The sequence below is a fragment of the Eptatretus burgeri genome, chromosome 2 (genome assembly GCF_056783735.1).
Source record: "Eptatretus burgeri isolate ZD-2024b chromosome 2, Ebu_testis_v1, whole genome shotgun sequence".
NCBI classification, from domain to species: Eukaryota; Metazoa; Chordata; class Myxini; order Myxiniformes; family Myxinidae; genus Eptatretus; species Eptatretus burgeri.
The window spans coordinates 109,266,275-109,290,317 of record NC_140962.1 but is presented as its reverse complement, the minus strand read 5'-3'; the positions used below and the strand labels follow the sequence as shown (position 1 = coordinate 109,290,317).

At 46.3% G+C, this 24,043-nt stretch overlaps 6 non-coding genes across 6 annotated transcripts; all 6 read left to right on the top strand.

Moving 5' to 3' along the window:
* Positions 1-2,413: 2,413 nt before the first annotated feature.
* On the top strand, positions 2,414-2,496 carry TRNAL-UAG (transfer RNA leucine (anticodon UAG)). Its single transcript has one exon. It is a non-coding gene; the product is annotated as a tRNA-Leu (tRNA).
* A 6,218-nt stretch (positions 2,497-8,714) lies between these two features.
* On the top strand, positions 8,715-8,797 carry TRNAL-AAG (transfer RNA leucine (anticodon AAG)). Its single transcript has one exon. It is a non-coding gene; the product is annotated as a tRNA-Leu (tRNA).
* A 4,652-nt stretch (positions 8,798-13,449) lies between these two features.
* TRNAL-UAG (transfer RNA leucine (anticodon UAG)) lies at positions 13,450-13,532 on the top strand. Its single transcript has one exon. It is a non-coding gene; the product is annotated as a tRNA-Leu (tRNA).
* A 2,630-nt stretch (positions 13,533-16,162) lies between these two features.
* TRNAL-AAG (transfer RNA leucine (anticodon AAG)) lies at positions 16,163-16,245 on the top strand. The gene has a single exon. It is a non-coding gene; the product is annotated as a tRNA-Leu (tRNA).
* Positions 16,246-20,611: 4,366 nt separating this feature from the next.
* Positions 20,612-20,694, top strand: TRNAL-UAG (transfer RNA leucine (anticodon UAG)). Its single transcript has one exon. It is a non-coding gene; the product is annotated as a tRNA-Leu (tRNA).
* Positions 20,695-23,325: 2,631 nt separating this feature from the next.
* TRNAL-GAG (transfer RNA leucine (anticodon GAG)) lies at positions 23,326-23,408 on the top strand. Its single transcript has one exon. It is a non-coding gene; the product is annotated as a tRNA-Leu (tRNA).
* The last annotated feature ends 635 nt before the right edge of the window (positions 23,409-24,043 follow it).

The window sequence follows — 24,043 nt, the reverse complement described above, 5'->3', positions numbered from 1 at the left end:
ATGAGGGACATTGGAATGAATGGGAGTAAGGGGAGTTAGACACAGGAGGTGAACAAGATGGATACAGCTGCAAACTCTCAAACAGAGAAGTGGAAGGAAAAAATGGAAACCCAGAAAGAGGTTGCCTGAGGGAGGGTTGATGGGGGTTAAAAAGATCATAATTATTGAATGGGGATTCATCTGTAACAGTCGCTGTAAAATGCATGGACAACATTGACAGTTGAGGAGAGAGGGTGGACCCGATGTTGCACCGCCCCGATGTTGTGACACAATTTCACGGTGGGCAGCATAAGTTGCTCAGAGCTTTGGCATTCAGTCATACCAAGAGGGCAACTTAATTAACTGTAAGTCCATAAAATAATTTAAATTCCTTCATTGTGTCAAACTTTTCTGATAAACCCAAAAAGACCCTTGAGACCTTGAAGACCCTTTCGACTCCAAAGACATTTAAGAACCTAATGATCCATGAGACCCCTAAATTCCATAAAATGCTTGAAGACCCCGAAAAACTCATAATACCCTAAATAAGCCGAAGACCATTTAAACCCATAAGACCTTTAAGATTCATTAGACCCATAATATCCTTGAATACTCCCAAAACTCTGAAGACCCCTCAGATATTTTGAGACGCTTCAGACACTTAAGACCCCCAATACCATTGAAGACCCCAAAGACCCTTAAAACTCCAAAGACCCATTCGGATCGTTCAGAGACCTAAGACCTTATAGACCCGATTAGACCACCAATAGTTCCCTAAGACCCTAAGAAACCTGTTAGACATGTCTGAGGACCGTCTGCAATAACACTTGAGGACCACCAGTGATAATATAATACAAAGGCCCCCAATGAGTAAACCACATCAGTACCAAGCCATGCAGGTGGAAAATATAATTAATTAATTGATTTTTCCTTTTTTTTCAGGTTCTGCTCGTCTTGGTTTGTTATGGAGAAAGTTTTACATGGCAATGATTCAAGTCCCACAGGACGAAGAGGAAAGTCCCACGTGATGAAGAGACAGGTCCCACATGGCAAAAAGTCAAGGCGCATGAGGCAAAGTGGCAAGTTCCACATGATGAAGAGGCAAGTCCTATGTAACAAAGAGGCAAGTCCCATGTGATATAGAGGCAAGTCTCCCGTGGCAAAGAGAAAACTCCCACATGAGGAAGAGGCAAGTCCCACATGGCAGAGTCATGTCCCACGTGGCAAAGAGGCAAGGGCCCGTGACAAAGAGGCAATATCCACGTGGCGAAGAGGCAAGACCCAAGTAACAATGAGTTGAGTCTCAAAGAGGAAAGTCCCACATGTCAAAGATGCAACTCCAATGTGACAATGAGGCATTTCCCACATGGTGAAGAGGCAAGTCCCACATAGCGAACAGGGAAGTCCCACGTTTTGCAGAGATAAGTCCTTCTTGGTGAAGAGCCAAGTCGCATGTGGCAAAGAGTCAACTCACACAAGTCAAAGAGCCAAGTCCCCCGTGTTTAAGAGCCAAGTCCCACATGACAAAGATGCACGTTCCTCGTGTTGAAGAGGCAACTCCCATGTGGCGAAGAGGTAACTCCCACGAATTTGAAAGGCAAGTCTCAAGTGATAAAGAGACAAGACCCACGTAGTGAAGAGCCAAGTCCCAAGTCACAAAGAGGCAAGTCCCAAGTGTCGTAGACGCAAGTCCCACATGACAAATATGCAAATCCCACTTGTCGAAGAGGCAAATCCAACATTACAAAGAGGAAAATCCCAAATGGTGAAGAGGCAACTCCCATGTGACAATGAAGCATGTCCTACATGTCGAAGATGCAACTCTCACATGGCGAAGAGGCAAGTACCATGCAGTGAAGTAGTAAGTCTCTTATCTTATCTTATCAAGTCGCTTATCTTGGTTTTTGGCATGGGGAACTTCGACCTGGCAATGAGCCAAGACCCACGTGATGAAGAGGAAAGCCCGACGTGGCAAGGAGGAAAGTCCCACGTGGAAAAGAGGCAAGAATCACATCGCAAAGCGAAAAGTCCCACGTGACAATGAGGCAAATCCAAAGTGTCAAAGAGGAAAGTCCCACATATCAAAAAAGAAGTCCCACGTGACAATGACAGAATACCCTCGTGTCGAAGAAGCAAGTCTCACATGTCGAAGAGGCAAATCCCACGTGATAAAGAGGCCAGTCCCACGTGACAAAGGAAAGTCCCTCGTGGCAAAGAGTTAAGTCTCACGTGCTGAAGAGGAAAGTCCCATGTGTTTGAGAGGCAAGTCCCACGTGTTAAGGTGATGCATCGAATTTATTTATGTCTTAACTCCATGAATGCATCGTCAGAAAATGATTTTCTCTCCCTCCTAATGTTGAAATGTTGAACAATTATTCAAAGAGCATCAAACTTTAAATTCTCAAAAATCATACAAGTCGAGCAACATCAACAAGTCAGGATGGCCGAGCGGTCTAAGGCGCTGTGTTTAGGTCGCAGTCTCCTCTGGAGGCGTGGGTTCGATTCCCACTTCTGACATGTTTTTCTTTTAACACACTCCGTGACGTCATGGTTGGAGTGTCTGCTTTGAGTGGGAGCTCGATGTCCTGAACCACGTTGGAGTCAAGGGCCCGTGGCAAGGGCCACGTCTTGCCCGTGGCAAGAGTCACAGTGAAGTCTTTTTCAAGGTTAACTGCTGCATCTTCAACCAAGAAGAAACAACAATCGTCTGGTAATAATGGCACAGGCTTCCATGGGCCTCCTGCCCTCCTCCATTGAAGTTCCTTGTTGGGGAAATGATGTTATTTTATGTTTTTATAATCTAACGTTGTGATTGCAGAATCAGTGCTTTGTCTCACAGCCGTTGATCGTCTGTACATTTAGAATTTGTTTTGTATCCACTGTTGAGGCTCGTGGTGAAGTTTGAACACAGAATGGACCATGATGTGACAGAACAAAAATAGCAGTAAAAACAGAGGGGGTACACACTGATATCAGGGTTGGGGGACAAAATGGATGAACACGTGGAGGGATGAGGGACATGGGAATGAATCGGAGTAAGGGGAGTTAGATACAGGAGGTGAACAAGATGGATACAGATGCAAACTCTCAAACAGAGAAGTGGAAGGAAAAATGGAAACCCACAAAGAAGTTGCCTGAGGCAGGGTTGATGGGGGTTAAAAATATAACAATTATTGAATGGGGATGCATCTGTAACAGTCACAGTAAAATGCATGGACAACATTGACAGTTGAGGAGAGAGGGGTGGACCCGATGTTGCACCGCCCCGATGTTGAAACACCATTTCACGGTGGGCAACATATGTGGCTGAGCTTTGGCATTCATACATACCAAGTGCAACAAAATTAACCATAAGTCCATTAAATAATTTAAATTCCTTCATTATCTCAAACTTTTTTAATAAACCCTTAAAGACCCTTTTGACTTTGAAGAGTCTCTCCACTCCAATGACACATGAGACCCTTATGACCCTTGAGTCCCCGAAAATCCATGAAATGCTTAAAGACCCCAAAAGACCCGTAAAACTACAAAGACCCTCGAAACCTCAAAGACGCAGAATACCCTAAAAACCCTGAAGAACATTTAGACCCATAAAAAGTTTAACATATTTTTGACCAATATGGTCCATGAATACACCAACAACTCTGAAGACCACTCAGATATTTTAAGACCCTAAAGACACTTAAGACCCCCAATACACTTTGCGACCACAAAGACCCTTGAAACCCCAAAGACCCTGTGGGACCCTTCAGAACCCAAATACCCAAAAGACTCGATGAGAACCCTAATAGTTCCCTAAGACACCTTGGAACCTGTTACACATGTCTGAGGGGCTTCTGCAATAACACTTGAGGGACACCAGTGATAATACAAAGGCCGCCAATGAGAAAACAACATCAGTTCCAAACTGTGTGGGTGGAAAATATAATAAATTAATTAAGTTATCTTTTTTTCAGATTCTGCTCATCTTGGTTTGTGGCATGGGGAAACTTCTACCTGGCAATGAGCCAAGACCCACGTGGCAATGAGCCAAGACCACAAGACCCAAGACCCACGTCAAGACCCCACCCAAGACCCACGTAACGTCAGGTCAGGTTCGATCTGTGACCTGCTACAGGTACCATGTAAACCTGTACTAACCTGTTCCATGGTCGGGTTGTCGGCGACTAAACCGTCTCCCCCACCAGGTTTTCTGGTGAGGAGGGTGTTTGGATATGGACACCCAGCAGGATTAAAAACAAAACCTGTCAAAGGGCGGAGGAGCTCCTTGTGAGCCAACGGCCATCCATATCTAGTGCCCAACTGTGTCTGCGGACGTCCTCCTGCAGTTGGGTTACTTCTTATTAGGAGGTTGGTGGCAGGATTTGCACTCCAGCCACCGTAAAACGCTTCATTCCGCAAAACGCAAAAACGCAAAAAAATCTGAAAACCCACTCCGTGGGAGTACCTCCTGTGCAGCTTCCCTTCGCAGGGCAGCTCACCGGATGATGGGATTGGGGCAAAGCCTTCGGGACCCCCAATCTTTGATAGGAGGGAAACCACGGGGTAACATCCCTGGGTCAGATTGCGGGAGAGTGTGTCGGAGTGGTGCTGAGGTGTCGTCCACCAGACGGCGGTCTCCTTGGGTTAACCTGAGGCGGTCCCTTCGGGTGGGTGCCTGGAATGTCCTATCCCTAAGAGAGGATGATCACCTGTCTCTGTTATCATCTGAGCTCAAGCGTTTGGACATCGGGATTGCAGCTCTCTCTGAGGTTCGGAGACCGGATTGCGGCGAGATAATGGTGGGTGGTTACACCTACTATTGGTCTGGTCGCTCTGATGGTGACCATACCCAAGGAGTTGCTGTAGCTGTGTCCAATAAGCTGACCCCAATGATAATTGAGGTAACACCGGTCAACGAGCGTATTATGAGATTAAGGATTCGTCACTCCTTAGGTGTCATTTCCCTGGTCTCTATTTATGCTCCGACTGAGGCGAGTGATCTTACCGTGAAGGACACATTCTACGCCACACTCGAGTCTGTGGTTGATCAGTGCCCCAGACGAGATACACTTCTAGTCTTGGGGGATTTCAATGCATCGACTGGAACTGATAGGGATGGTTATGAGGTGTGTGTTGGTCCCCATGGGTCAGGAACTATGAACCAGAATAGCACTAAGTTCCTTGACTTTGCAAGAAGTCATGGACTTAGGGTGGCTGGTTCATGGTTTCAGCGCCCGCAAGCTCATCGCTGGACTTGGTATTCCAACGCTGGCGGTGTGGCAAAGGAGATTGACCATGTCCTCATTGACGGTCGTTGGAGGATGATCCAGAACTGCAGGGTCTACCGGAGTGCTCAGTTCCTCAATACTGACCACAGGCTTGTTGTAGCAACTCTAAAGCTGCACCTTAAATCCTGGAGAATGGTACCATCCCAGCCTAGGCTGGATGTTGCCAAGCTCAGGGATGAGAGAGTAGCTGAGGAGTTTGCGAACAGGCTGAGTGGACACTTGGGGGGTCTGGGTGCTTTGGGGGGTCCTGAAGAGTTGTGGAACACCTTCAAGACCACCGTCCTTGATGTTGCCGGTGGATGCCTTGGAGTTCACCGCAGGGCAAAGAAGAATTTTGTCTCTCAAGGGACACTGGATACCATTGACCAGAGTCGCAGGGCCAGGCTGAATGGCAGAGCTGAGCTGTTCAGGGAGCTGAGGCGTAAAACTGTACGTGCACTGAGGGTGGACAAGGAGGCCTATGTGCGAGGAATCTGTGAGGGGTAGAGCATCACCTGTGGACAGGTGATTCTCGTCCCGCTTACAGGGGAATTCGCGCATTACGTTCATCCAAGCCCATCCCTCGGAGCACTGCAGTTCGAGCAGAGAGTGGTAGGCTCTTGACAGAGGAGTCTGAAGTGAAGGCCCGCTGGGCCGGTTACTTCGAGCGGTTGTACCAGGCTGATCCCCCAGCTGTCGAGTTGGACGTCAAGGGTGTTACAATCCCTGTTGCTGACCCTCGAATCAACTGTGGTCCACCATCGCTTGTGGAAACACGGGCTGCGGTGAACCAGTTGAAACGGGGCAAAGCTCCAGGGATCTGTGGCATCCATGCCGAACTTCTCAAGGCTGGTGGAAATGCTGCACTCGCGTCGTTGCATGCAGTTTTGTGCTCTGCCTGGAACACAGGCATCATCCCAACTGACTGGAAGAGGGGCCTTGTTGTCCCTCTCTGGAAAGGGAAGGGTGATCGCCAAGACTGCAACAACTACCGAGGGGTGACGCTGCTCTCAGTGCCGGGCAAGGTCTTTGCTCGGATAATTCTTAATAGGGTTCGCCACCATCTGCTTGAGCACCAGCGTCCAGAGCAGTCAGGCTTTACACCAAAGAGGTCAACGATTGACCGTATCCTTGCACTTCGTGTCCTCACCGAACGCAGACGAGAGTTTCGGCAGGGGCTGCTTGCAGCCTATGTTGATCTCTGTAAAGCGTTCGATTCAGTGAATCGGGATGTCCTCTGGAGGATTCTTGGTCTTCGTGGGGTGCCACCGAAACTGATCGATCTGATGTCTGAACTCTACTCTGGTACTGAGAGTGCTGTGAAGTGTGGTGGTACCGCCTCTGACTTATTTCCAGTTGTTACTGGAGTTCGTCAGGGATGTGTACTTGCCCCCACACTTTTCAGCACTTGTATGGACTGGATTTTTGGGAGGATGTCGGAGAGATCAAGTTGCGGTGCATCGTTTGGCAATGTCAAGATCTCGGACCTTGATTTTGCAGATGATGCAGTCATCTTTGCGGAGACTTTAGACATCCTCTTGGGGGCCCTCGAGGTGCTGAATGAGGAGTCGGAGCCGTTGGGATTACGGATTTCTTGGGTCAAAACAAAGATCCAGGCTTTCGGTGACATCTTGGATGCTGCTGTCCTGTCTGTGTCTGTTTGTGGTGAGGATGTTGAGGTCGTGGATAGATTCACTTACCTTGGCAGTGATATTCATGTCTCCGCAGGTTGTGAGCCGGAGGTCAATAGACGTCTGGGTCGGGCCTGGGGAGTCATGGATTCACTGGATCATGGGGTGTGGCGCTGCCGGTACCTGTGCGGGAGGACGAAAGTCCGAGTCTTCAGGTCCTTGGTACTTCCAGTCTTGCTCTATGGGTGCGAGACTTGGACTTTGACCAAGGATCTGAGACGGAGACTTAATTCCTTTGGTACCAGGTCTCTTCGGAGAATCCTTGGCTATCGCTGGTCGGATTTTGTGTCCAACGAGCGGTTGCTGAGAGAGACTCGGATGAGATTTGTTACCTGCATAGTCCGTGAGCGTCAGCTGCGGCTGTATGGACATGTGGCTCGTTTTCCTGACGCTGATCCTGCTCACCAGATTCTCTCAGCGAGGGAGTCTCATGAGTGGAGGAGGCCAGTGGGCCGACCACGTGCCTCATGGTTGCAGCAGGTTGACCATCATCTCAAGGAGATGGGGATGGGCCTGGCATCTGCCTGGGGGATGGCCAGACGGAGGCCCCTGGAGTACCGGCGGAAAGTGGACGCAGCGACGCGCTGTTCTGGCACATGCTCCCATACCTGACCCTGACCACGTGATGAAGAGGAAAGCCCGACGTGGCAAGGATGTAAGTCCCACTTGGAAAAGAGGCAAGAATCACATCGCAAAGCGGAAAGTCCCACATGACAATGACGAAAATCCAAAGTGTCGAAGAGGAAAGTCCCACATATCGAAGAAAGAAGTCCCAAGTGACAATTACATAATTCCCACGTGTCGAAGAAGCAAGTCTCACATGTCGAAGAGGTAAATCCCACATGATAAAAAGGCTTGTCCCACGTGACAAGGAGGAAAGTCCCTCGTGGCAAAGAGCAAAGTCCCACGTGCTGAAGATGCAAGTACAACGTGACAAAGAGGCTAGTCCCACATGACAAAGAGGAAAGTTCCTCGTGGCAAAGAGGCAAGTCTCACGTGCTGAAGAGGAAAGTCCCACATGACAAAGAGGAAAGTCCCACATGCTGAAGAGTCAAGTCTCACGTGCTGAGGCGGAAAGACCCACGTGACAAAGAGGAAAGTCCTCGTGACAAAGAGGAAAGTCCCACGTGCTGAAGAGGAAAGTCTCATGTGACAAAGAGGCAAGTCTCACGTGCTGAAGGGGAAAGTCCCACATGACAACGAGGCTAGTCCCACGTGACAAAGAGGAAAGCCCCTCGTGGCAAAGAGGTTAGTCCCACGTGACAAAGAGGAAAGTCCCTCGTGACAAAGAGGCTAGTCCGACGTGACAAAGAGGCGAGTCCCATGTGACAAAGAGGCTCGTCCCACGTGACAAAGAGGATCGTCCCACGTGCCAAAGAGGAAAGTCCCTCGTGGCAAAGAGGCTCGTCCCACGTGACAAAGGGGCTCATCCCACGTGACAAAGAGGCAAGTCTCACGTGCTGAAGAGGAAAGTCTGACGTGACAAAGAGGAAAGTCCCACGTGACAAAGAGGCAAGTCTCTTGTGCTGAAGAGGAAAGTCCCTCGTGACAAAGAGGAAAGTCCCTCGTGGTAAAGAGGCAAGTCTCACGTGCTGAAGAGGAAAGTCCCACGTGTTTGAGAGTCAAGTCCCACGTGTAAAGGTGATGCATCGAAATTATTTATATATTAACTCCATGAATGCATCGTCAGAAAATGATTTTCTCTCCCTCCAAATGTAAAAATGTTGAAAAATTATTTAAAAAGTAATCAAACATTAAATTCTCAACAATTGTACACGTCAAGCAACAACAACAAGTCAGGATGGCCGAGCGGTCTAAGGCGCTGCGTTAAGGTCGCAGTCTCCTCTGGAGGCGTGGGTTCGAATCCCACTTCTGACATCATTGTCTTTTAACACACTCCGTGACGTCATGGTTGGAGTGTCTGCTCTGAGTGGGAGCTCAATGTCTTGAAACCATTCGTGGGCCAGATCGCAGCAATTTTTCAGAGGAATCATTCAAATGATGATAGAAGCATCAAATTTAGCACATTTGTTCTCCAGGGGATTCCAATCAAATCTGCCTGATTGGCCATTTGAAAATCCAAATTTTGAAGAAAAAAAAAAACTTCAAAAAAGTCAAGATCACGAATCAATGTTGGATGCTGGCTGAGATTGGTGAATGTTTCAGAAACATCATCAAAGACGTTCCAAGTCTGCCATGCAGTTTTCTTCCCTTTTCCACGGAAGGTAGACACGACATCACATCCAGTGAACGCATGGAAGTATGGGATCCCTCTGTCTTTCTCAGGCCCTATTGCAGAAACTTCCTCATGGACTGGAATCCATCGCGCCTTGGCTCCTTGGCCAAAGGCAATCCACATGCTCTCAAGACCGAGTTCCTGTAAGGATGGCAGTACAGATATTGCTATGACTAGTACGCCCGTGTCATTAGCCTTAATGATGATGGACTTGCTACCATCCGTCGTTGCATCCCTGGCGTGTACAAATATTCGAGTGTCAGCTTCTTCATGACAACATGGAGACACAGCATCCAGTGACTTCCTTGTGTTGCTAATGGCATCTTCTCCTTTTGTGACAATGACTGTGCTTGTCGTCTGTGCTTCACACATCTTTTCCGCAAGAAAGTGAAACAGCTCAGTCTTGTTGCTGTCATCTCGAAGAAAGCTGCTCCAGTTACTTGGGGTCTTACTGGTTCCTGTCACTTATTCTGATTCCTTGCCACCTTTTCGACCTTGACTCTGACTTCAGACTTGACTTCTTGTACACATCAAACACTACATCCACCCTCTCGTACCTGGCACCATAGGATTCCACCCTTGGGATGATGTCTTCTTTAGCATGGTCATCAAATATCTTTGAAGTGCGTTTAGGTGGGGCATTGATAAGTGCTGAGCCATCAATGATGACTGCATCTTTTTTTTTTCTTCAAATTTTTCAAAATTTGGATTTTCAAATGGCCAATCGGGCAGATTTGATCAGAAAGCCCTGCAGAACAGAAATGCCAAATTTGATGCTTGCATAATAATTTGCACGATTTTTCTACTATCTACTGCACTTCATGTCGGAATCACAGTGAAGACTTTTTCAAGGTTAACTGTTGCATCTTCAACCAAGAACAAACAACAATCGTCTGGAAATAATGGCACAGGCTATGATGGGCCTCCGGCCCTCCTACATTGAAGTTCCTTTTTTTTTTAGGAACTGATGTTATTTTATGATTTTATAATCTAACGTTGTGATTGCAGAATCGGTGCTTTGTCTCACAGTCGTTGATTGTCTGTACATTTTGAATTTGTTTTGTATCCACTGTTGAGGCTCGTGGTGGAGTTTGAACACAGAATGGACCATGATGTAACAGAACAAAAATAGCAGTAAAAAAGAGGGGGGTACACACTGATATCAAGGTAAGGGGACAAAATGGATGAACACGTGGAGGGATGAGGGACATTGGAATGAATGGGAGTCAGGGGAGTTAGACACAGGAGGTGAACAAGATGGATACAGCTGCAAACTCTCAAACAGAGAAGTGGAAGGAAAAAATGGAAACCCACAAAGAAGTTGCCTGAGGCAGGGTTGATGGGGGTTAAAAAGATCATAATTATTGAATGGGGATTCATCTGTAACAGTCGCTGTAAAATGCATGGACAACATTGAGAGTTGAGGAGAGAGGGTGGACCCGATGTTGCACCGCCCCGATGATGTAACACAATTTCACGGTGGGCAGCATAAGTTGCCAGGAGCTTTGGCATTCAGTCATACCAAGAGGGCAACTTAATTAACTGTAAGTCCATAAAATAATTTAAATTCCTTCATTGTCTCAAACTTTTCTGATAAACCCAAAAAGACCCTTGAGACCTTGAAGACCCTTTCGACTCCAAAGACATTTAAGAACCTAATGATCCATGAGACCCCTAAATTCCATAAAATGCTTGAAGACCCCGAAAAACTCATAATACCCTAAATAAGCCGAAGACCATTTAAACCCATAAGACCTTTAAGATTCATTAGACCCATAATATCCTTGAATACTCCCAAAACTCTGAAGACCCCTCAGATATTTTGAGACGCTTCAGACACTTAAGACCCCCAATACCATTGAAGACCCCAAAGACCCTTAAAACTCCAAAGACCCATTCGGATCGTTCAGAGACCTAAGACCTTATAGACCCGATTAGACCACCAATAGTTCCCTAAGACCCTAAGAAACCTGTTAGACATGTCTGAGGACCGTCTGCAATAACACTTGAGGACCACCAGTGATAATATAATACAAAGGCCCCCAATGAGTAAACCACATCAGCACCAAGCCATGCAGGTGGAAAATATAATTAATTAATTGATTTTTCCTTTTTTTTCAGGTTCTGCTCGTCTTGGTTTGTTATGGAGAAAGTTTTACATGGCAATGATTCAAGTCCCACAGGACGAAGAGGAAAGTCCCACGTGATGAAGAGACAGGTCCCACATGGCAAAAAGTCAAGGCGCATGAGGCAAAGTGGCAAGTTCCACATGATGAAGAGGCAAGTCCTATGTAACAAAGAGGCAAGTCCCATGTGAGATAGAGGCAAGTCTCCCGTGGCAAAGAGAAAACTCCCACATGAGGAAGAGGCAAGTCCCACATGGCAGAGTCATGTCCCACGTGGCAAAGAGGCAAGGGCCCGTGACAAAGAGGCAATATCCACATGGCGAAGAGGCAAGTCCCACATGGCAAAGAGTCATGTACCACGTGGCAAAGAGGCATGACCCATGTGGCGAAGAGGCAAGTCCCACATGGGAAAGAGTCATGACCCATGTGTCGAAGAGGAAAGTCCCACATCACAAAGAGGAATGTTCCACGTGATGATGAGGAAAGGCCAACGTCACAAAGAGGTGAGTTCCACGTGACAAAGAGGAAAGGCCCACGTGACGAAGAGGCAAGTCCCATGTGTCGAAGAGGAAGGTCCCATGTCACAAAGAGGAAAGTTCCATGTGACAAAGAGGCAAGGCCCACGCAGCAAAGAGTGAAGTCCCATGTATTGAAGTGGCAAGTACCACGTGTTGAAGAGATAAGTCCTTCTTGGTGAAAGGCAAGTCCCACGTGTCAAAGAGACAAGTCCCACGTGTCGAAGAGACAAGTCCTTCTTGGCAAAGGGAAAATTCCATGTGTTGAAGTGGCAAGTCCCAAGTGTTGAAGTGGCAAGTCCCACCTGTCAAAGAGACAAGTCCCTCATGGTGATAAGACAAGTCACACTTGTTGAAGAAGAAATTCCAACGTGTCGAAGAGCCAAGTCCCACGTAGCAAAGAGGCAAGTCCCACATGTCAAAGAGGCAAGTCCTACTTGTCAAAGAGGCAAATCCCACATGACAAAGAGGCAAATACCATATGGCGAAGAGGCAAGACCCAAGTAACAATGAGTTGAGTCTCAAAGAGGAAAGTCCCACATGTCAAAGATGCAACTCCAATGTGACAATGAGGCATTTCCCACATGGTGAAGAGGCAAGTCCCACATAGCGAACAGGGAAGTCCCACGTTTTGCAGAGATCAGTCCTTCTTGGTGAAGAGCCAAGTCGCATGTGGCAAAGAGGCAACTCACACAAGTCAAAGAGCCAAGTCCCCCGTGTTTAATAGCCAAGTCCCACATGACAAAGATGCACGTTCCTCGTGTTGAAGAGGCAACTCCCATGTGGCGAAGAGGTAACTCCCACGAATTTGAAAGGCAAGTCTCAAGTGATAAAGAGACAAGACCCACGTAGTGAAGAGCCAAGTCCCAAGTCACAAAGAGGCAAGTCCCAAGTGTCGTAGACGCAAGTCCCACATGACAAATATGCAAATCCCACTTGTCGAAGAGGCAAATCCAACATTACAAAGAGGAAAATCCCAAATGGTGAAGAGGCAACTCCCATGTGACAATGAAGCATGTCCTACATGTCGAAGATGCAACTCTCACATGGCGAAGAGGCAAGTACCATGCAGTGAAGTAGTAAGTCTCTTATCTTATCTTATCAAGTCGCTTATCTTGGTTTTTGGCATGGGGAACTTCGACCTGGCAATGAGCCAAGACCCACGTGATGAAGAGGAAAGCCCGACGTGGCAAGGAGGAAAGTCCCACGTGGAAAAGAGGCAAGAATCACATCGCAAAGCGAAAAGTCCCACGTGACAATGAGGCAAATCCAAAGTGTCAAAGAGGAAAGTCCCACATATCAAAAAAGAAGTCCCACGTGACAATGACAGAATACCCTCGTGTCGAAGAAGCAAGTCTCACATGTCGAAGAGGCAAATCCCACGTGATAAAGAGGCCAGTCCCACGTGACAAAGGAAAGTCCCTCGTGGCAAAGAGTTAAGTCTCACGTGCTGAAGAGGAAAGTCCCATGTGTTTGAGAGGCAAGTCCCACGTGTTAAGGTGATGCATCGAATTTATTTATGTCTTAACTCCATGAATGCATCGTCAGAAAATGATTTTCTCTCCCTCCTAATGTTGAAATGTTGAACAATTATTCAAAGACCAATCAAACTTTAAATTCTCAAAAATCATACATGTCGAGCAACATCAACAAGTCAGGATGGCCGAGCGGTCTAAGGCGCTGTGTTTAGGTCGCAGTCTCCTCTGGAGGCGTGGGTTCGATTCCCACTTCTGACATGTTTTTCTTTTAACACACTCCGTGACGTCATGGTTGGAGTGTCTGCTTTGAGTGGGAGCTCGATGTCCTGAACCACGTTGGAGTCACAGTGAAGTCTTTTTCAAGGTTAACTGCTGCATCTTCAACCAAGAAGAAACAACAATCGTCTGGTAATAATGGCACAGGCTTCCATGGGCCTCCTGCCCTCCTCCATTGAAGTTCCTTGTTGGGGAAATGATGTTATTTTATGTTTTTATAATCTAACGTTGTGATTGCAGAATCAGTGCTTTGTCTCACAGCCGTTGATCGTCTGTACATTTAGAATTTGTTTTGTATCCACTGTTGAGGCTCGTGGTGAAGTTTGAACACAGAATGGACCATGATGTGACAGAACAAAAATAGCAGTAAAAACAGAGGGTGGCACACTGATATCAGGGTTGGGGGACAAAATGGATGAACACGTGGAGGGATGAGGGACATGGGAATGAATCGGAGTAAGGGGAGTTAGATACAGGAGGTGAACAAGATGGATACAGATGCAAACTCTCAAACAGAGAAGTGGAAGGAAAAATGGAAACCCACAAAGAAGTTGCCTGAGGCAGGGTTGATGGGGGTTAAAAATATAACAATTATTGAATGGGGATGCATCTGTAACAGTCACAGTAAAATGCATGGACAACATTGACAGTTGAGGAGAGAGGGGTGGACCCGATGTTGCACCGCCCCGATGTTGAAACACCATTTCACGGTGGGCAGCATATGTGGCTGAGCTTTGGCATTCATACATACCAAGTGCAACAGAATTAACCATAAGTCCAATAAATAATTTAAATTCCTTCATTATCTCAAACTTTTTTAATAAACCCTTAAAGAACCATTTGACTTTGAAGAGTCTCTCCACTCCAATGACACATGAGACCCTTATGACCCTTGAATCCCCGAAAATCCATGAAATGCTTAAAGACCCCAAAAGACCCGTAAAACTACAAAGACCCTCGAAACCCCAAAGACGCAGAATACCCTAAAAACCCTGAAGAACATTTAGACCCATAAAAAGTTTAACATATTTTTGACCAATATGGTCCATGAATACACCAACAACTCTGAAGACCACTCAGATATTTTAAGACCCTAAAGACACTTAAGACCCCCAATACACTTTGCGACCACAAAGACCCTTGAAACCCCAAAGACCCTGTGGGACCCTTCAGAACCCAAATACCCAAAAGACTCGATGAGAACCCTAATAGTTCCCTAAGACACCTTGGAACCTGTTACACATGTCTGAGGGGCTTCTGCAATAACACTTGAGGGACACCAGTGATAATACTAAGGCCGCCAATGAGAAAACAACATCAGTTCCAAACTGTGTGGGTGGAAAATATAATAAATTAATTAAGTTATCTTTTTTTCAGATTCTGCTCATCTTGGTTTGTGGCATGGGGAAACTTCTACCTGGCAATGAGCCAAGACCCACGTGATGAAGAGGAAAGCCCGACGTGGCAAGGATGTAAGTCCCACTTGGAAAAGAGGCAAGAATCACATCGCAAAGCGGAAAGTCCCACATGACAATGAGGAAAATCCAAAGTGTCGAAGAGGAAAGTCCCACATATCGAAGAAAGAAGTCCCAAGTGACAATTACATAATTCCCACGTGTCGAAGAAGCAAGTCTCACATGTCGAAGAGGTAAATCCCACATGATAAAAAGGCTTGTCCCATGTGACAAGGAGGAAAGTCCCTCGTGGCAAAGAGCAAAGTCCCACGTGCTGAAGATGCAAGTACAACGTGACAAAGAGGCTAGTCCCACATGACAAAGAGGAAAGTTCCTCGTGGCAAAGAGGCAAGTCTCACGTGCTGAAGAGGAAAGTCCCACATGACAAAGAGGAAAGTCCCACATGCTGAAGAGTCAAGTCTCACGTGCTGAGGCGGAAAGACCCACGTGACAAAGAGGAAAGTCCTCGTGACAAAGAGGAAAGTCCCACGTGCTGAAGAGGAAAGTCTCATGTGACAAAGAGGCAAGTCTCACGTGCTGAAGGGGAAAGTCCCACATGACAACGAGGCTAGTCCCACGTGACAAAGAGGAAAGCCCCTCGTGGCAAAGAGGTTAGTCCCACGTGACAAAGAGGAAAGTCCCTCGTGACAAAGAGGCTAGTCCGACGTGACAAAGAGGCGAGTCCCATGTGACAAAGAGGCTCGTCCCACGTGACAAAGAGGATCGTCCCACGTGACAAAGAGGAAAGTCCCTCGTGGCAAAGAGGCTCGTCCCACGTGACAAAGGGGCTCATCCCACGTGACAAAGAGGAAAGTCTCACGTGCTGAAGAGGAAAGTCTGACGTGACAAAGAGGAAAGTCCCACGTGACAAAGAGGCAAGTCTCTTGTGCTGAAGAGGAAAGTCCCTCGTGACAAAGAGGAAAGTCCCTCGTGGTAAAGAGGCAAGTCTCACGTGCTGAAGAGGAAAGTCCCACGTGTTTGAGAGTCAAGTCCCACGTGTAAAGGTGATGCATCGAAATTATTTATATATTAACTCCATGAATGCATCGTCAGAAAATGATTTTCTCTCCCTCCAAATGTAAAAATGTTGAAAAATTATTTAAAAAGTAATCAAACATTAAATTCTCAACAATTGTACACGTCAAGCAACAACAACAAGTCAGGATGGCCGAGCGGTCTAAGGCGCTGCGTTAAGGTCGCAGTCTCCTCTGGAGGCGTGGGTTCGAATCCCACTTCTGACATCATTGTCTTTTAACACACTCCGTGACGTCATGGTTGGAGTGTCTGCTCTGAGTGGGAGCTCAATGTCTTGAAACCATTCGTGGGCCAGATTGCAGCAATTTTTGAGAGGAATCATTCAAATGATGATACAAGCATCAAATTTAGCGCATTTGTTCTCCAGGCGATTCCAATCAAATCTGCCTGATTGGCCATTTGAAAATCCAAATTTTGAAGAAAAAAAAAAACTTCAAAAAAGTCAACATCACGAATCAATGTTGGATGCTGGCTGAGATTGGTGAATGTTTCAGAAACATCATCAAAGACGTTCCAAGTCTGCCATGCAGTTTTCTTCCCTTTTCCACGGAAGGTAGACACGACGTCACATCCAGTGAACGCATGGAAGTATGAGATCCCTCTGTCTTTCTCAGGCCCTATTGCAGAAACTTCCTCATGGACTGGAATCCATCGCGCCTTGGCTCCTTGGCCAAAGGCAATCCACATGCTCTCAAGACCGAGTTCCTGTAAGGATGGCAGTACAGATATTGCTATGACTAGTACGCCCGTGTCATTAGCCTTAATGATGATGGACTTGCTACCATCCGTCGTTGCATCCCTGGCGTGTACAAATATTCGAGTGTCAGCTTCTTCATGACAACATGGAGACACAGCATCCAGTGACTTCCTTGTGTTGCTAATGGCATCTTCTCCTTTTGTGACAATGACTGTGCTTGTCGTCTGTGCTTCACACATCTTTTCCGCAAGGAAGTGAAACAGCTCAGTCTTGTTGCTGTCATCTCGAAGAAAGCTGCTCCAGTTACTTGGGGTCTTACTGGTTCCTGTCACTTATTCTGATTCCTTGCCACCTTTTCGACCTTGCCTCGGACTTCAGACTTGACTTCTTGTACACATCAAACACTACGTCCACCCTATCGTACCTGGCACCATAGGATTCCACCTTTGGGATGATGTCTTCTTTTGCATGGTCATCAAATATCTTTGAAGTGCGTTTAGGTGGGGCATTGATAAGTGCTGAGCCATCAATGATGACTGCATCTTTTTTTTTTCTTCAAATTTTTCAAAATTTGGATTTTCAAATGGCCAATCGGGCAGATTTGATCAGAAAGCCCTGCAGAACAGAAATGACAAATTTGATGCTTGCATAATAATTTGCACGATTTTTCTCCTATCTACTACACTTCATGTCAGAGTCACAGTGAAGACTTTTTCAAGGTTAACTGTTGCATCTTCAACCAAGAACAAACAACAATCGTCTGGAAATAATGGCACAGGCCATGATGGGCCTCCTGCCCTCCTACATTGAAGTTCCTTTTTTTAGGAACTGATGTTATTTTATGATTTTATAATCTAACGTTGTGATTGCAGAATCGGTGCTTTGTCTCACAGTCGTTGATTGTCTGTACATTTAGAATTTGTTTTGTATCCACTGTTGAGGCTCGTGGTGGAGTTTGAACACAGAATGGACCATGATGTAACAGAACAAAAATAGCAGTAAAAAAGAGGGGGGTACACACTGATATCAAGGTTAGGGGACAAAATGGATGAACATGTGGAGGGATGAGGGACATGGGAATGAATGGGAGTAAGGGGAGTTAGACACAGGAGGTGAACAAGATGGATACAGCTGCAAACTCTCAAACAGAGAAGTGGAAGGAAAAAATGGAAACCCAGAAAGAGGTTGCCTGAGGGAGGGTTGATGGGGGTTAAAAAGATCATAATTATTGAATGGGGATTCATCTGTAACAGTCGCTGTAAAATGCATGGACAACATTGACAGTTGAGGAGAGAGGGGTGGACCCGATGTTGCACCGCCCCGATGTTGTAACACAATTTCACGGTGGGCAGCATAAGTTGCTCAGAGCTTTGGCATTCAGTCATACCAAGAGGGCAACTTAATTAACTGTAAGTCCATGAAATAATTTAAATTGCTTCATTGTCTCAAACTTTTCTGATAAACCCAAAAAGACCCTTGAGACCTTGAAGACCCTTTCGACTCCAAAGACATTTAAGAACCTAATGATCAATGAGACCCCTAAATTCCATAAAATGCTTGAAGACCCCGAAAAACTCATAATACCCGAAAGAAGCCGAAGACCATTTAAACCCATAAGACCTTTAAGATTCATTAGACCCATAATATCCTTGAATACTCCCAAAACTCTGAAGACCCCTCAGATATTTTGAGACGCTTCAGACACTTAAGACCCCGAATACCATTGAAGACCCCAAAGACCCTTAAAACTCCAAAGACCCTTTCGGATCGTTCAGAGACCTAAGACCTTATAGACCCGATTAGACCACCAATAGTTCCCTAAGACCCTAAGAAACCTGTTAGACATGTCTGAGGACCGTCTGCAATAACACTTGAGGACCACCAGTGATAATACAAAGGCCCCCAATGAGTAAACCACATCAGTACCAAGCCATGCAGGTGGAAAATAAAATTAATTAATTGATTTTTCCTTTTTTTCAGGTTCTGATCGTCTTGGTTTGTTATGGAGAAAGTTTTACATGGCAATGATTCAAGTCCCACAGGACGAAGAGGAAAGTCCCACGTGATGAAGAGACAGGTCCCACATGGCAAAAAGTCAAGGCGCATGAGGCAAAGAGGCAAGTTCCACATGATGAAGAGGCAAGTCCTATGTAACAAAGAGGCAAGTCCCATGTGATATAGAGGCAAGTCTCCCGTGGCAAAGAGAAAACTCCCACATGAGGAAGAGGCAAGTCCCACATGGCAGAGTCATGTTCACGTGGCAAAGAGGAAAGGGCCGGTGACAAAGAGGCAATATCCACGTGGCGAAGAGGCAAGTCCCACATGGCAAAGAGTCATGTACCACGTGGCAAAGAGGCATGACCCATGTGTCAAAGAGGAAAGTCCCACATCACAAAGAGGAAAGTTCCACGTGATGACGAGGCAAGGCCAACGTCACAAAGAGGTGAGTTCCACGTGACAAAGAGGAAAGGCCCACGTGACGAAGAGGCAAGTCCCATGTGTCGAAGGGGAAGGTCCCATGTCACAAAGAGGCAAGTTCCACGTGACAAAGAGGCAAGGCCCACGCAGCAAAGAGGGAAGTCCCATGTATTGAAGTGGCAAGTACCACGTGTTGAAGACATAAGTCCTTCTTGGTGAAAGGCAAGTCCCACGTGTCAAAGAGACAAGTCCTTCTTGGCAAAGGGAAAATTCCATGTGTTGAAGTGGCAAGTCCCAAGTGTTGAAGTGGCAAGTCCCACCTGTCAAAGAGACAAGTCCCTCATGGTCATAAGACAAGTCACACTTGTTGAAGAAGAAATTCCAACTTGTCGAAGAGCCAAATCCCACGTAGCAAAGAGGCAAGTCCGACTTGTCAAAGAGGCAAGTCCGACTTGTCAAAGAGGCAAATCCCACATGACAAAGAGGCAAATACCATATGGCGAAGAGGCAAGACCCAGGTAACGATGAGTTGAGTCACAAGTCTCAAAGAGGAAAGTCCCACATGTCAAAGATGCAACTCCAATGTGACAATGAGGCATTTCCCACATGGTGAAGAGGCAAGTCCCACATAGCGAACAGGGAAGTCCCACGTTTTGCAGAGATAAGTCCTTCTTGGTGAAGAGCCAAGTCGCATGTGGCAAAGAGGCAACTCACACAAGTCAAAGAGCCAAGTCCCCCGTGTTTAAGAGCCAAGTCCCACATGACAAAGATGCACGTTCCTCGTGTTGAAGAGGCAACTCCCATGTGGCGAAGAGGTAACTCCCACGAATTTGAAAGGCAAGTCTCAAGTGATAAAGAGACAAGACCCACATAGTGAAGAGCCAAGTCCCAAGTCACAAAGAGGCAAGTCCCAAGTGTCGTAGAAGCAAGTCCCACATGACAAATATGCAAATCCCACTTGTCGAAGAGGCAAATCCAACATTACAAAGAGGAAAATCCCAAATGGTGAAGAGGAAACTCCCATGTGACAATGAAGCATGTCCTACATGTCGAAGATGCAACTCTCACATGGCGAAGAGGCAAGTACCATGCAGTGAAGTAGCAAGTCTCTTATCTTATCTTATCAAGTCGCTTATCTTGGTTTTTGGCATGGGGAACTTCGACCTGGCAATGAGCCAAGACCCACGTGATGAAGAGGAAAGCCCGACGTGGCAAGGAGGCAAGTCCCTCGTGGCAAAGAGTTAAGTCTCACGTGCTGAAGAGGAAAGTCCCACGTGTTTGAGAGGCAAGTCCCACGTGTAAAGGTGAAGCATCGAATTTATTTATGTCTTAACTCCATGAATGCATCGTCAGAAAATGATTTTCTCTCCCTCCTAATGTTGAAATGTTGAACAATTATTCAAAGAGCATCAAACTTTAAATTCTCAAAAATCATACATGTCGAGCAACATCAACAAGTCAGGATGGCCGAGCGGTCTAAGGCGCTGTGTTTAGGTCGCAGTCTCCTCTGGAGGCGTGGGTTCGATTCCCACTTCTGACATGTTTTTCTTTTAACACACTCCGTGACGTCATGGTTGGAGTGTCTGCTTTGAGTGGGAGCTCGATGTCCTGAACCACGTTGGAGTCACAGTGAAGTCTTTTTCTAGGTTAACTGCTGCATCTTCAACCAAGAAGAAACAACAATCGTCTGGTAATAATGGCACAGGCTTCCATGGGCCTCCTGCCCTCCTCCATTGAAGTTCCTTGTTGGGGAAATGATGTTATTTTATGTTTTTATAATCCAATGTTGTGATTGCAGAATCAGTGCTTTGTCTCACAGCCGTTGATCGTCTGTACATTTAGAATTTGTTTTGTATCCACTGTTGAGGCTCGTGGTGAAGTTTGAACACAGAATGGACCATGATGTGACAGAACAAAAATAGCAGTAAAAAAGAGGGGGGTACACACTGATATCAGGGTTGGGGGATAAAATGGATGAACACGTGGAGGGATGAGGGACATGGGAATGAATCGGAGTAAGGGGAGTTAGATACAGGAGGTGAACAAGATGGATACAGATGCAAACTCTCAAACAGAGAAGTGGAAGGAAAAATGGAAACCCACAAAGAAGTTGCCTGAGGCAGGGTTGATGGGGGTTAAAAATATAACAATTATTGAATGGGGATGCATCTGTAACAGTCACAGTAAAATGCATGGACAACATTGACAGTTGAGGAGAGAGGGGTGGACCCGATGTTGCACCGCCCCGATGTTGAAACACCATTTCACGGTGGGCAGCATATGTGGCTGAGCTTTGGCATTCATACATACCAAGTGCAACAGAATTAACCATAAGTCCATTAAATAATTTAAATTCCTTCATTATCTCAAACTTTTTTAATAAACCCTTAAAGACCCTTTTGACTTTGAAGAGTCTCTCCACTCCAATGACACATGAGACCCTTATGACCCTTGAATCCCCGAAAATCCATGAAATGCTTAAAGACCCCAAAAGACCCGTAAAACTACAAAGACCCTCGAAACCCCAAAGACGCAGAATACCCTAAAAACCCTGAAGAACATTTAGACCCATAAAAAGTTTAACATATTTTTGACCAATATGGTCCATGAATACACCAACAACTCTGAAGACCACTCAGATATTTTAAGACCCTAAAGACACTTAAGACCCCCAATACACTTTGCGACCACAAAGACCCTTGAAACCCCAAAGACCCTGTGGGACCCTTCAGAACCCAAATACCCAAAAGACTCGATGAGAACCCTAATAGTTCCCTAAGACACCTTGGAACCTGTTACACATGTCTGAGGGGCTTCTGCAATAACACTTGAGGGACACCAGTGATAATACAAAGGCCGCCAATGAGAAAACAACATCAGTTCCAAACTGTGTGGGTGGAAAATATAATAAATTAATTAAGTTATCTTTTTTTCAGATTCTGCTCATCTTGGTTTGTGGCATGGGGAAACTTCTACCTGGCAATGAGCCAAGACCCACGTGATGAAGAGGAAAGCCCGACGTGGCAAGGATGTAAGTCCCACTTGGAAAAGAGGCAAGAATCACATCGCAAAGCGGAAAGTCCCACATGACAATGAGGAAAATCCAAAGTGTCGAAGAGGAAAGTCCCACATATCGAAGAAAGAAGTCCCAAGTGACAATTACATAATTCCCACGTGTCGAAGAAGCAAGTCTCACATGTCGAAGAGGTAAATCCCACATGATAAAAAGGCTTGTCCCACGTGACAAGGAGGAAAGTCCCTCGTGGCAAAGAGCAAAGTCCCACGTGCTGAAGATGCAAGTACAACGTGACAAAGAGGCTAGTCCCACATGACAAAGAGGAAAGTTCCTCGTGGCAAAGAGGCAAGTCTCACGTGCTGAAGAGGAAAGTCCCACATGACAAAGAGGAAAGTCCCACATGCTGAAGAGTCAAGTCTCACGTGCTGAGGCGGAAAGACCCACGTGACAAAGAGGAAAGTCCTCGTGACAAAGAGGAAAGTCCCACGTGCTGAAGAGGAAAGTCTCATGTGACAAAGAGGCAAGTCTCACGTGCTGAAGGGGAAAGTCCCACATGACAACGAGGCTAGTCCCACGTGACAAAGAGGAAAGCCCCTCGTGGCAAAGAGGTTAGTCCCACGTGACAAAGAGGAAAGTCCCTCGTGACAAAGAGGCTAGTCCGACGTGACAAAGAGGCGAGTCCCATGTGACAAAGAGGCTCGTCCCACGTGACAAAGAGGATCGTCCCACGTGACAAAGAGGAAAGTCCCTCGTGGCAAAGAGGCTCGTCCCACGTGACGAAGGGGCTCATCCCACGTGACAAAGAGGCAAGTCTCACGTGCTGAAGAGGAAAGTCTGACGTGACAAAGAGGAAAGTCCCACGTGACAAAGAGGCAAGTCTCTTGTGCTGAAGAGGAAAGTCCCTCGTGACAAAGAGGAAAGTCCCTCGTGGTAAAGAGGCAAGTCTCACGTGCTGAAGAGGAAAGTCCCACGTGTTTGAGAGTCAAGTCCCACGTGTAAAGGTGATGCATCGAAATTATTTATATATTAACTCCATGAATGCATCGTCAGAAAATGATTTTCTCTCCCTCCAAATGTAAAAATGTTGAAAAATTATTTAAAAAGTAATCAAACATTAAATTCTCAACAATTGTACACGTCAAGCAACAACAACAAGTCAGGATGGCCGAGCGGTCTAAGGCGCTGCGTTGAGGTCGCAGTCTCCTCTGGAGGCGTGGGTTCGAATCCCACTTCTGACATCATTGTCTTTTAACACACTCCGTGACGTCATGGTTGGAGTGTCTGCTCTGAGTGGGAGCTCAATGTCTTGAAACGATTCGTGGGCCAGATTGCAGCAATTTTTGAGAGGAATCATTCAAATGATGAAACAAGCATCAAATTTAGCGCATTTGTTCTCCAGGCGATTCCAATCAAATCTGCCTGATTGGCCATTTGAAAATCCAAATTTTGAAGAAAAAAAAAAACTTCAAAAAAGTCAAGATCACGAATCAATGTTGGATGCTGGCTGAGATTGGTGAATGTTTCAGAAACATCATCAAAGACGTTCCAAGTCTGCCATGCAGTTTTCTTCCCTTTTCCACGGAAGGTAGACACGACGTCACATCCAGTGAACGCATGGAAGTATGAGATCCCTCTGTCTTTCTCAGGCCCTATTGCAGAAACTTCCTCATGGACTGGAATCCATCGCGCCTTGGCTCCTTGGCCAAAGGCAATCCACATGCTCTCAAGACCGAGTTCCTGTAAGGATGGCAGTACAGATATTGCTATGACTAGTACGCCCATGTCATTAGCCTTAATGATGATGGACTTGCTACCATCCGTCGTTGCATCCCTGGCGTGTACAAATATTCGAGTGTCAGCTTCTTCATGACAA